This window comes from Sinocyclocheilus anshuiensis, unplaced genomic scaffold (assembly GCF_001515605.1).
Source record: "Sinocyclocheilus anshuiensis isolate Anshui unplaced genomic scaffold, SAMN03320099.WGS_v1.1 scaffold1368, whole genome shotgun sequence".
Lineage (NCBI taxonomy): Eukaryota > Metazoa > Chordata > Actinopteri > Cypriniformes > Cyprinidae > Sinocyclocheilus > Sinocyclocheilus anshuiensis.
Genome location: NW_015544200.1, coordinates 31,423 through 43,081, shown reverse-complemented (window position 1 = coordinate 43,081; position 11,659 = coordinate 31,423). Strand labels below are relative to the sequence as shown.

At 36.2% G+C, this 11,659-nt stretch overlaps 1 pseudogene; it reads left to right on the top strand.

Moving 5' to 3' along the window:
• LOC107696800 (sodium channel protein type 4 subunit alpha-like) overlaps positions 1 to 8,005 on the top strand; it is a 51,616-nt pseudogene extending 43,611 nt beyond the window's left edge.
• The last annotated feature ends 3,654 nt before the right edge of the window (positions 8,006 to 11,659 follow it).

Sequence of the window (11,659 nt, the reverse complement as noted above, 5' to 3'; positions counted from 1 at the left end):
TGTATGGAGTGTAGATTGATGTGGAAAAAAAGTAATTTAAAGCAGTTTAACATAAGGCAGCAACATAACAAAACTTGAAAAAAAATGAAGGGGTATGAATACTTTCGCAAGGCACTGTATGTGCAAATATACACCAATATTTGTGCAGTTAACACCCAAATTATCGAATTAACAGATTCAGTACTAGTTAATACGAGGCTGCTGAAAATTCAGCTTTGCATCACAAGAATAAAAGTGTACTTTGAACTTTGTAACTTTGCAGATCTTTTTTATGCTCAAACAGCGACATTACAGACTAACTAAAGTTGAAAAAGTGAAAAAGCATAATAGGACCCCTTTAAAATAGAAAAGTGCTATTTTAAATTGTAAAAATATTTCACAATATTATTATTTTTACTGTATTTTTTATCAAATAAATGAAGCCTTGGTGACTTCTATCAGTAAATGTATTACCAGTGATAGTTCTGAAGTAAATTTTTTATTTAAAACTCAATGCAAGCTTTGCTGTCTTGTTCAACAGGAAGTCAGCCTCTCTGAAGGAAGTACTGTGGACTTGAGGAAGCCTGGGGAAGATGAGGAGGAATATTCTGAGATGGCAGATGATGGCATGGATCCAGAAGAGTGTTTCCCTGAGTGTAAGCAAATAATGAAACGGAAGGCCATTGCTTCCACTTTTATGTACTGCATCATGTTTTTTTGGGAGGAGCTGATCGAACTAATCTCTTTGGATCTCTCCAGTCTGTATGCAGCGCTGTGAGTGTTGTAACATCAACACGACGAGAGGTCTGGGTCAAGCGTGGTGGAGGCTGAGGAAGACGTGCTATCAGATTGTGGAGCACAGCTGGTTTGAGACCTTCATCATCTTCATGATCCTCCTCAGCAGTGGAGCTCTGGTGAGGAACTAAACTGAGCAGTGAACAGTGAAATTTGTTTACATTTTAGAAATCAAAGATTAATGTTATTTATGCATCAAATTTGTCCCTGTGATTAAATGTGGAAGTAGATTCATCATAATCAAGTATCAAGTTTCCTGGGTCTTATTGTGTTATGATATTCTTCTTGGGTCAGGCATTTGAAGACATTTACATTGAACAGCGGAAGGTGGTGAAGGTGGTGTTGGAATATGCTGATAAGGTGTTCAGCTACATCTTCGTGCTGGAGATGTTTCTGAAGTGGATCGCGTATGGCTTTAAGAAATACTTCACTAACTACTGGTGCTGGCTGGACTTCCTGATTGTGGATGTGAGTAGAAGAATACCGGATCCCGAGTTTGGAATAATCACGATTTTCCCATGTTTTTGAAAGACGTCTGTTATGCTCACCAAGGCTGCATTTAATTTGTTCGAAAATGCAGTAAAACAGTAATATGCTTAGTTTTAACATTTTAAACATATTTTAAAATGTAATTTATTCCTGTGATCAAAGCTGAATTTTCAGCATCATTACTCCAGTCTTCAGTGTCACATGATCTTCAGAAATCATTCTAATATCCTGATTTGCTGCTCAAGAAACATTTCTGATTATTATCAATGTTGAAAAGAGTTGTGCTGCTTCATATTTTTTGTCAAAAACGTGAAAAATTTGGGGTCAGTAACATTTAAAAAAAAAGAAATGTATACTTTTATTGAGCAATGACGCATTAAATTGACAGTAAAGACATTTATGATGTTACAAAAGATTTATTTTCAAATAAATGCTGTTCTTTTGAACTTTCTATTCATCAGAGAATCCTGAAAAAGAAAATGTAGCAATTTGCACAAAAATATGAAGCAGCATAACTGTTTTGCAACATTCATAATAAACAGAAATAATTCTACTTTTTCTATAGGAAACAGTTATTTTAAATTGTAATAATATTTCACAATATAAATGTTTTTCACACCAGTTTTTTCATCAAATAAATGTAGCCATGATGAGCATAAAAGACTACGTTCAAAAATATGAAAAAAATCTGAATTATTCTAATTTTTTGACTAGTTCTATACTATGTTATATACTTTATCTGATTTAGTATATTATTTACTATAATAGTATATTTTGTTAGAATACAGGGTCATGAAAGTAAAATTTATTTGGTTTAAAATGAGGACTTTTCTGGCTAGAAAACTGGAAAAATAAAGAATCTGTTGCAGTGAAGGCCATTCATTAGTGATTTTAGCACAAATCATGCCAAGCAGAGTGTCTAAATCTCCGTTAATCATGAAAAAAAGAGAGTAAAACGGACACTGATGTGGCTTATTGATTTTATAAACTATGTACAACAGCAATATGATAAAACAGATTTTCTGAACTGTTTAATTGGATTATATTGATATATTGCAGTGTCAAGGAAAACTGCAAGAAAATATTTTTTTTTATTTATATATATATATATATATATATAAAGAACTGACAATTCTTGGGACTACATTTAATAATCCATAAATGGAATCTAATCTATGAAACAATTGGGAATTCAGAACACGGTTTGGACTGATGAAAATCACATTAATAAAAAAGAATCTGATCATAAGAAATGATTTTAAAGAAAAACCCAAATTCTTTATAAAACCTCACTCTATTTTATATATATGCATATTGATTATGCATATATAGTTGAGTATGTGGGTATATGCATTGTGCATACTTGTCCATGTTTTGCCTTCATTTCACCTCATTGGCCCATCAATCGAATTGCTACTGTTCCTGTGGCCACAACCTGCCATACAGCAGAAACCCATTCTGTTCTACACTGTCTGTCTACTTTGACTGTAGAATAGAGTGGAAACCGATTGTGGTTTTAAACTGATTTGTTAAACTGATCTGATTTATATGTCCCAATAAATGTGTTCCTATAGAATGTCCCAAAAACGCATAAATAAATAAATTGCATCAAGTTACATATTTTAGTCTATTTAATATAAAAAGCCATTCAGAGAGGTGTTTTATTAATATGAAGTATTTTATCAAACAGTTCTTATGTTTTCTCCTATTGCAGGTTTCTTTGATTAGCTTGGTCGCTAACTCTCTGGGCTACTCAGACTTTGGGGCCATTAAATCTTTGAGGACTCTCAGAGCTCTGAGGCCTCTGAGGGCCCTGTCTAGATTTGAAGGAATGCGGGTAAGATGCTGTCTTCTCAACTCAAAATATATTGTAAAAGTGATACTCATTATAACAAGTTTTTAGGGAATTCAATCAGATTATGCCGCCCTGCATCATATTTGGTGAATGAAATTCAATACTTTTTTCTTACTAATTTTGGGTACTGATTCCAAGAATAGTGCCGATTTTGCTCAAGCATGTCACACTTTCTCACAAAATATGATGCTTTTCAATTGCACATGCACTGATCGATAATGAAGATGTTATTTAATGCCTAATAATCATTTCACGGTTACAATTATGGCCAGTGACAAATGAAAATGCAAACATGAACCAGATATTTTCTGTTTTTCTACATCCAAACAGCCACAGAAAATTACAGATTTTGTGGGGAAAAAAACATTTATAAACTTGTTTATGCAACAAAAATTATCAAATTTTGGAAAAGCAAATAAAAATAAAAATGACCGGAACACAAAATGAATTAAAATTTAAGGCTGCTGTAAGTATAGTTTTAAATACATTCACATTTTTTTTTTTTTGTATGAATTACTCATTCACATATCATACACAAAGCATATGGGGTAGAAACATTTGTACAACTTATTTTTACATGTCAATATTTTTATAAATATCAATATAAATTTGATATTCAGTATAACGTTTTTTTATAAATTTTTCAATTAAAAGGGGCATGGGGCAAAAATGCTCCCCAAATTCAAGAGAAAAGAGCAAAAAATGCCCCCTCACAATTAAACTAAATATATTATGGCTGTCGCAATTAAAGTGAAATGTATTGAAGTTATTGGTTACATTTAAGTATTTAACTTAAAAGACAGCAGATACATTTAATAAGAAAATTATAAAAATTGCCCTTGCAAAGGAAAAAAAAAAACCCTGGAAATAAATTCCAGGAGGAATATATTGCCACTTCTGATCTTGTTCCATTCGAATTCCAATTCATACTCATTAGTGGAAAGGGAGCCAATTCTGAATTCTTGCCATCTTGAACATTTCAGTCCAAGAAGGACTTTTAGTGACTGTGCTGTAGAATCATCCCTCATATTTGTTAAGGTAGCCAAGCAACCAGAGTTCTTCAGGGGCCTGCAACTCATTGCAGGGATTTAACCTATCATTTACCTCTAGGAACAGTCTCTCAATCACCACAGGTTATAATTTCTGGAACCATGGCAACAACATCCAAAAATGGACTATCTTAATAGTGTTCATGCTGACTCTTGGTGAGTCACAACTCTTTGTATTTACAGAAGGTATGAAACTTAAATGCATAATTACCTCAGACTAAAAAGCCACGTTTCGCTATGGTCAGGCATGGAAAAAAATGTGCTCACCTAGAAGCAGAACATATATTTGAATACATTGAAGCATTAAAGCATTTGTATTTTGTTTTGCAGGCAACATTCAAAGGCTGGATGGAAATCATATATGCCGCCGTCGATTCCCGTGGAGTAAGCATGTTCTTTTCATGACTAAAATGAATGACTTGCAACCAAATTCACAAAATAAGAATCTAACTATAGACTACAAACTATACATATAATTCTTCCATCCTCATTTAGTCTTAAACTAGTCTTAAAAATAATTGTTTCAATTAAAAGAGGGTTCTTTAGAAAACCATCTATCCTTTGCCAAGAAAACCATTTGAAGAACCTAGAATTTTAACCTTTTCTATCTTTCAAAGAACCAATTAGTAACTCAATTACCCAATGCTAGAAAAATCTTTCTTGATAAGAACAGGGTTCACCTAAGGTGCTGCAAAGAACCGTTGAAGAACCTTCATTTTAGAAGTGTAGACAATCTGTGGAAAACCATCTTTGTGAGTCCTCTAAGTATTATATTGTTCTTGTTTGTCAGGTTGAGGAGCAGCCCATCAAAGAGATAAACCTCTAATTCACAAAATAAGAATCTAACTATAGACTACAAACTATACATATAATTCTTCCATCCTCATTTAGTCTTAAACTAGTCTTAAAAATAATTGTTTCAATTAAAAGAGGGTTCTTTAGAAAACCATCTATCCTTTGCCAAGAAAACCATTTGAAGAACCTAGAATTTTAACCTTTTCTATCTTTCAAAGAACCAATTAGTAACTCAATTACCCAATGCTAGAAAAATCTTTCTTGATAAGAACAGGGTTCACCTAAGGTGCTGCAAAGAACCGTTGAAGAACCTTCATTTTTAGAAGTGTAGACAATCTGTGGAAAACCATCTTTGTGAGTCCTCTAAGTATTAAATTGTTCTTGTTTGTCAGGTTGAGGAGCAGCCCGTCAAAGAGATAAACCTCTACATGTACCTCTACTTTGTAATTTTCATCATCTTCGGATCCTTCTTTACCTTAAATCTGTTCATTGGTGTCATCATCGATAACTTCAATCAGCAGAAAAGAATGATAGGTGTTTAAGATTGACTTCTTTTCCAGAAGCATTAGTTTACATTTAATCTGTTCCATGAAAATAATAGCAGCTGGTTGTTCTTTGTACTGAAGGTTGCCAGGATATATTCATGACCGAAGAGCAGAAAAAGTACTACAACGCAATGAAGAAACTTGGTTCGAAAAAGCCACAGAAGCCAATTCCAAGACCAGTGGTGAGATTATGATTTGCAACATTGTTGCAACTTTAAAAATCCTTAAATTTTCTCATACCGATTTCCCTTTCTAATTTAATAAACACATTTCCATCTAGAACATTTTACAAGGATTCTTCTTCGACTTGGTGTCCAAGCAAGCCTTTGACATTACCATCATGATGCTCATTATTCTCAACATGATAACTATGATGGTCGAGACCGATGAACAATCTGCTCGCATGGAGACCATCCTCAATAACATCAACCTGGCCTTCATTGTCATCTTTACCACTGAATGCCTCATCAAGATATTTGCCCTCCGCTGTTATTTCTTCACCATTAGTTGGAACATATTTGACTTTGTAGTCGTGATTCTGTCCATCGTTGGTAAGTGCACGACATTCCAGTCTGGTAAGTGGTACGTGTGTTGCTGATTCAAGATACTTCCATGCTGAAAAGACCAACTTGGTTTATACTGTTTAGCTCTTTGGTACTGATCCATCTGGTCACCATTATGGTGAAGCCAAAGAAGGATTGCTGGTTTGGTTAAGTTAGTTAAGAAACATTGCAGAAACACCGGCTTGTCTTTTCAACTGGGTTGTTGTGATCTGAGATGTTCATAGTGCCATTTCTCAATTCTTCAACAGATTTTCTTCATGAGTCCACCTTCTATGTGTTGATATCTGGTTTTAATTTGTCCTTCCTCATAGGAATTGTCCTTGCTGACATAATAGAAAAATACTTTGTGTCCCCAACTCTGTTTCGAGTGATCCGGTTGGCAAGAATAGGACGAGTTCTCAGACTAATACGAGCAGCTAAAGGAATAAGGACGTTACTTTTTGCCTTAATGATGTCGCTGCCGGCGTTGTTCAACATCGGCCTCCTGCTCTTCCTGGTCATGTTCATCTATGCCATTTTTGGCATGGCAAACTTCGCCTACGTAAAGAAGCAGGGCGGGATTGACGACATGTTCAACTTTGAAACCTTCGGGAACAGTATGATCTGCCTTTTCCAGATCACCACATCGGCCGGTTGGGATAACCTACTGGATCCCATTCTCAACAACTCTCCGGAAGAATGCAGCTCGAGTTACATCAACACCGGAACCAACACTAAGGGCAACTGTGGCAACCCCTCGGTAGGGATCACTTTCTTCGTCAGTTACATCATCATTTCCTTCTTGATCGTGGTCAACATGTACATAGCCATCATTCTGGAAAACTTCAGCGTGGCCACCGAGGAGAGCACTGAACCTCTGAGCGAGGATAACTTTGAGATGTTCTATGAGGTATGGGAGAAGTTTGACGTTGAGGCCACACACTTCATCGAGTACTCCAAACTCTCGAGTTTTGCCAACAACCTTTCCGAACCTCTGAGGATCGCCAAACCCAACAGAATCAAACTCATCAACATGGATCTACCCATGGTCAGCGGTGACAGGATCCACTGCTTGGACATCCTGTTCGCCTTCACTAAGCGGGTCCTCGGGGAGACTGGAGAAATGGATGCTTTGAAGCAGCAAATGGAGGAGAAGTTCATGATGACGAACCCTTCCAAGATCTCCCACGAGCCCATCACCACTACACTGCGGCGCAAGCAGGAGGAGATTTCGGCATCCCTGATCCAGCGTGCCTACAGGCGGCACCTGGTTAGACGGCAAATGAAGCAGGCTTCTTACCTGTACAGGCACATAAACCAAAACGCACCCTGGTCGGAAGAGGACTGCGCTCTGGAGCGGGAAGGACTCATAGCGTCTATGATTAAAGAGCACTACGATCCCGAGAAGGGGCCACCGTACTTAGCATGCTCTCCGCCGTCCTGTGAGGCTGTAACAAGGGATCCTAGTGACCGTTTCAAGATGTTAATACCTGACTCTCAATCCAGTGAGCCTCCTAAATCAGAAGAGACGTATGACGAGACCTTTCTTTAGGAACTCTTTTCTAAGTCTAATCTAAATCTAATCAGGAGGAATTCAAATGCAAACAAGATTTCACTTTTTTAATATGTCAGAAAAAGTTTGGACAACCTGTTGTTTTTGTCATAAAATATGGCATGGTATCATGGGGAAACTGACAAAAATAAATGGATATATCAACATGAGGATGTACACGCTAACCTTTCGCTCAGATGTGTTGCACATATCACAATTGTAATATATTGCACAGATGTTATTTTGGTTGTTTCCTATAAAGCTCAACAGGCCACATAGAGTTTTTCCCAGAGTTTTCCATTGCTCAGGATTAAGGAATTTTATCACTTTTTTTTTACACTTGATGAGAGTAACTGTGATTTATAGTAACTGGTGCAAGCAAAAGGCCCCTAAATGCAGTTCGAAAGACTGTCAGTGTTTCTTGTTGAAAACAGGCAGGAAGTGTTTAAAAATGGTTTAAAATCAATGTGAAATCAAAATGGACTGTTTAAGTAAACACATGTAGATGCTCCTGATTTTATTATGCACATTTGGTGCACGTTATTCCAAAGAAAGAATCTATGTAATCTTTCATCAAAATGAAACAACTTTCCTGGCTGATGACATGTATTTTTCAACCTCTTCTCTCCAACAGCTTTTGACATGCAATGCCCACTATTAATGATTCAATGAATTCCCAATAGATAAAAATCTAGTATTGCCTAAATTGGGTTAAATATTCTGTTTCACTTATCTTAAAGCAGTAAAATGGGTTTCATGTTGACTTTACTGAAATAAAATGGATATACAACTATACAAAATTTGAATCAACTGAAATTACCTTCAGCTCTTATGTTTTATTCAAGGGCTTTTTTCTCAATATATTGCACATTGAAATACTTTAGACTAGATCATTGAAGATTTTCAGAGTGTCCTAATTACTGGAAACATGCATATGTATGTCAGAATAATATAACTGATATTTGTGCTTATAGAATACACTTTTTAATCATATAACCTCACCACTGTTTTCAGTCAGGAATACGAACTCACATGCATCAAATGCATTTCTGTGACATTTTAAACTATATATATTTACAATATGTACACAAGCAAATGAGAAGAAAAGTACAGATGTATCATCAACATCCATGTACAGGTATATCAAAATCTGTGTTCAACAAGATATTCTACTCCAACTTTTTTATGAAACAAAACTCTGCTTTCCACAAAATGATCTCTCTGTTGTATTTAATTTTAAAGGGGTCATATGATGCTATTTTAAAGATCATTATTTTGTGTATTTGGTGTAACAGAATATGCTGACATGCTTTAATGTTCAAAAACACATTATTTTTCAAATACTGTACATTATTGTAGTTCCTCTAGAGGTCTGCACGGGCTTTAAATTGAAGTCCGAACCCGGCCCGTACCCGAGATCGTCTGACCCGTGTGAACCTGCGTCTGCGCGTCTCTCTCTACAAGCAATGAGGCTTAGTTACTTCAAAAACAGCGAATTTACCCCCTCATTGCAGAGAAATATAACGTTGCGTGTCAGTAGCCTGTCGAAGCTATTTTACTAATAAAAGTTTCCATGCTGTGTTGTCGTTGTCGTGTGGAATAATGTGTGCGTGCGTATATGAAAGCAGCATAGACTGCATATAGTTTTAGTTTAGCTATAAACCCGAGCCCGACCCGAACCCGAAGCTATTCATTAAACATTAACCCGAACCTGACCCGAAACCCGAAAGTATTTCGGGACCCGTCGTGCTCTGGGTCGGGTAGCAGACCTCTAAGTAACGCCCCTTTCTATAATCGCGAGATTCAGCTTTCAACATAAATGTAAAGACGGTCCATAATGTGCTTAGTTTTACCATCAGTTCAAGCCCGAAAGGGGAACAGAGTCACGTGACAGACACAGTGGTGATGCTGGTATGTATTTGCAGTACACAAGCCACGATTAAGAAAGCTGACTCCACTGTGATGTGACCCTGTCTCTCTCTCACGCATGCACACACACACACACGACGCTATACTCTAGGCACAAAACTCCGCATTTGAACAGTCAATAGCAAATACTTAAACTATTAAGAAAACATACTTACAGTAGCTGATTCAGAATAAGCGCCAGATTGTTATAGCAAATTTGGAATTGACCCATTTTTTTTTAGAAATAGCCTTTGCACAGCCAGCCTTGTAGGCTACTCTTCTAGGTTCACAAAACTGTCGTCCATAAAATGCGTTGCACAAATTCGAACATCTGGGTTGTGCTGTTCTGTTGTAAATAAATCTTAACCAATGATTCCTCATTGCATCTACTTCCGGAAGGCCAAATAAAGTACTTTTGCTTTCGCACAAACACACAGCGTCTCCCTGACATGGCTGCATCAACACTACTGCGGTTCCTGAAGCCACGCCTTCTTTCTTTGCATGAACATTTGGGCGGCTTTACGCAAATATTTCCACATCATGACGTAGACATGTGGGGGCGTGTTTGAGCGCCCGGTCTGGATCAGCCTTCACTTTTAGATAGAATAAATCCTTTTGTGGGAGACTTTGAGCTTTGTAACTCTGCAGATCTTATACATGCACAAACAGCTACATAACACACTAAAGAAAAGGAAAAAATCGCATCATATGACCCCTTTAAAGGGCATTTATGGAACTTAAAACACAATAAAAAAAATGATCATGGGTACATTTGAAAAATTCCTAATGGACTGATGGGTGGATGACAATCACACATTTGCGATCTAATTTTGTCATGTTACATAGACACAAAATGCATAAATTGAATGCCAAGAATGATATAATTAGCAAGAATGACATTGTTTGACGAATGCAGTTTTCTTCCCTGTGACACTTCCTATATTGAAACAGGATGCTGTGGCATGACATATCAAATGTTTTGTGTTTTAAATAGCCATTAGTTTGTCACAGATGTGAACTATGATTTGTTACTTTAGTAGTTAGAAGAGACATTATTGTAGAGTGCATTTTAATGCATATTGTATACATTTTTATACAGTCTAGCAAACAAAAGTATCCTCAATATTTTTGTGCATTTTGCTAGAAGAGAAAGGTTGAGAAGTAAATCTGTTTTTTAATAGTTTATTTTGTTAGTTTCTAGGGGTAGGGTAGTATGTAGACTCTGAATAAAAAGAAAAATGCAACTTTTTATCTTAACAATTCTGACTTTTTTTTCTTGTGAGTTTACATCACAATTATAACATTACTTTACATTTACATTTAGTCATTTTGCAGACGCTTTTATCCAAAGCGACTTACAATTTGGGGATACATAAAGCGATTCTTCTTAAAGAGGCAAACAGATACAGGAAGTGCTTGTAATACCAACTTTCTAGACATTGTTCAAATAAGTACAAGCTAGAAAGAGAAGGAATAAATAAAGAGAGAGAAATATTTATTTATTTATTTATTTATTTTTTATAATGATGATGTTGAAGTCAAGTAGCTTCGAAAGAGATGAGTTTTCAGCTGTCGCTTGACACAACCTGGAGTTTTACAGGAGCTGTTATAGTGATCACATGAGATTCAAATGAGTTATAATTGCATAGGGGAGAGTGGGTTGCGTATTTCCAATTGTTAGAAATGAGCAGACCAGTGTCCCCACCCCGGCCAACCTGACGGGGGGTATGAGAGAAAGAGAAATTGTTAGAGAGAGCAGCTGGGGTTGCTGAGTCTTCTGGACGAATCCAGGTCTCAGTCAAGGCCAAGATGCTAAATAAGTTTACATATGAGAAAAAACTAAGAATTGCAAGGGGAAAAAGTCAGTTGTGAGATAAAAGGCTGCAATTTATGCTGTGGTGGAAACAAAAAACAGAATTGTGAGATGTAAACTAAGAATTCAGAGAAAAGAAAGTTCAAATTGTGAGAGATAAACTTGCAATTGTGATTTCGAATTGTGAGGTAAAAAGTCGCATTTACTTATTATTTTTTTAATTCCATGGCAGAAATAAGCCATATTACCATACATGGCTTATTTAACAATCACAAACTAAAATGGGGTTATTGAGCTAAAAAGTTCATGTTTTATTACATTTATTTTGTAGTTTCTT